The sequence below is a fragment of the Pimephales promelas genome, chromosome 17, assembly GCF_988280905.1.
Source record: "Pimephales promelas chromosome 17, fPimPro1.hap1.1, whole genome shotgun sequence".
Taxonomy (NCBI): Eukaryota; Metazoa; Chordata; class Actinopteri; order Cypriniformes; family Leuciscidae; genus Pimephales; species Pimephales promelas.
This window is the reverse complement of record NC_142785.1, coordinates 8,322,276-8,324,994: the sequence shown is the minus strand read 5'-3', so window position 1 is coordinate 8,324,994 and position 2,719 is coordinate 8,322,276.

Below are 2,719 nucleotides of genomic sequence, written 5' to 3'. Positions count from 1 at the left end.
TTTCACCTCTTTTGTTTCTGCACTACAAAAACAGCTCAGGCTTAACGTTTGCACAAATAAAAATGAAAAACTGCATTTATTAAATTAATAATTTTAATGTGTAAATATTTCTCTACACTTATTTACTGTAAATGATTTATAATTACTGTACACACATAAAGACGGTTTACGAAACAATTTCTAGAGAGGTTCGACTCACTCAATTCCCTTTTAATCCTATATATAACCACTTGGGAAATAAACGGATCAAATTTTCCCATCTCAGTTTGGCCCATGTTTTAATCAAACTCTTTTGGATTAAAGGGGTAGTTCACTTTTAAAAATTTTGATAATAATTTACTCACCCCCATGTCATCCAAGATGTCCATGTCTTTCTTTCTTCAGTCGAAAAGAAATTAAGGTTTTTGATGAAAACATTCCAGGATTTTCTCCATATAATGGACTTCAATGGGAACCAAATGGTTCAAGGTCCAAAAGAGAGTTATATAAGGGTCTTGTCTAGAGAAATGATTGGTAATTTCCAAAATAAATAAAAAAGTTTAAGTTTTATAAACACAAATGCTCGCCTTGCTCTGTTCTGTGATGAGCTTTCGTGATTCTACTGTTCAAACTCGTTCACCAAAATGAACGAATCTTTTTTCGAGGTATGAACCGAAGGGTCCTTGATAAGACCCTTATTCATCGTCTGGTGTCGTTTAAAGCCCTTTGAAGCTGCACTGAAACCAGAGATGTATAGTAACGAAGTAGAACTACTGAAGTACTGTACTTAAGTACTAAAATGCTCTACTAGAGTATTGTTTTTTTCTCATACTTCTACTTTTACTTCAGTAGATATTTTCGATGAATTTAATACTTTTACTTCGATATTTTTTTAATGTTCTACTAGTTACAATTATAAAAATTTTACGAATCATTTGTTGCAAGTTGGCTTTCATGCTGCCTAAATCACACGCCAGTTTTATAGGGTAATGGTATTGATTGACACACACATTGACAACTAATGCAGGGGTTGCCTGCAATGACATTTTTTTGGCGGCCGCCAAAGCAAATTTGTATCCCGCCAAAGCGCCTTATTTGATTGCTAGTTCAAACTTTTGACTGCTTTCTTTAAAGGTCCCTTTCTACGCGATTCCATTTTTCAAACTTTAGTTAGTGTGTAATGTTGCAGTTGGACTACATCCCTCTACTTCCTTTTTAATGACGTAACTAGGAATACACAAAAATAGGGGGCGTGGTCTTGTTGCGCTCCCACAGAGAAGAAACCGAAGAAGCACTTCAGCTGCGCAAGCATCTCCGATTTATGGTAAGAGACGTGACGTTTCCAGGCGGTTCGCTGGCACAATCAGAACTCGTTACGTATTTCTGAAGGAGGGACTTCATAGAACAAGGAAGTCATCGGGACGTTTTTTGGTCAGTGAAATAAATTGTGTGAAAAATACAGTGTTTAACACGCAAAATATGAACACATGTTATATTGCACACTGTAAACAAAATCAAAGCTTCAAAAAACATGAAGACCTTTAATAATAGTACTTCCGGATTCTGTGATCTTTGTGCACTGCCACTTCCGTTGAATCACCGATCTCGCTGGTGAACTGATGAAGGACTACAGTAAGTTTATTTATACGGCATCCCTGGTAAATTAGTCTGATTCACTAAAGTGCCGGCTGCAAACAAACTTGCTACCTTGTTTTATTTTAAAGTTTTAATCCACTTCTTCCTTTTACTCAATTCAGTCAGGAATCCATGAAAACTTAAGTAGGGTTGGCGTTGTTGGTTAGATTTACAAAGTGGAACAGAGCAGTGACATAAATAGCATTCGTCTCAGGCATTGTTGAACTGGGTCGGAAGTGGACATGCACAAAGTTGACAAATCCCGCCCATGAAACCCGGAAGCGTGATAATCCCCTATACTTGTACTTTTACTTTTAGTACTTAAGTAGTGAATTTCAAAATAATCTACTTGCAATACTTAAGTATAAAAAATGTTGAATACTTTAGTACTTTTACTTAAGTGTGGTGCTTAAAGAGCACTTCAACTTCTACTCAAGTCACTTTTTTGATAGACACTTGTACTTTTACTCAAATCCGGGTTTCTAGTACTTTATACATCTCTGACTGAAACTCTCATTTGGACCTTGAACCGTTTGGTTCCCAATGAAGTCCATTATATGGAGAAAATCCTGGAATTTTTTCATCAAAAACTTGAAAGAAAGACGACGTGGACATCTTGGATGACATGGGGTGAGTAAATTATCATCAAAAGTTTTTTTTTTGTGAACTACTCCTTTAATGTTTCAGAATTGCATACCATAGTTAATTAAAATCACGTGTAGCATGTTTGGTATCTATGAACTCCCATTTTTTGCTCCCTATTTGTTAATTTACATTACATTTTGCTAATTCTGTGACACATTAGTATTATACGAATCTTGAACGTTCTTCTCCTACACACCCAATCAAATTACAAACTTAAATAGCAGTGTTAAAGAAAAGTAAATGGTTTGACTGGGAAATTAAAAGATCAAAAGTCAAATGCACATTAGGATCAAAAGACAATAATGTTGAAGCATGTGTGAGCAATCTTCCACCGGTGATGAATGATTGCTCCACATTTCATCATACTTGCATCATGTATCACTTTGCTTGGGAAAATTATGATGTTGACGTGTTTCACTTCAGTCCAAATCCTTTAGAACGAAAAAAAGTCGTGGCAGAG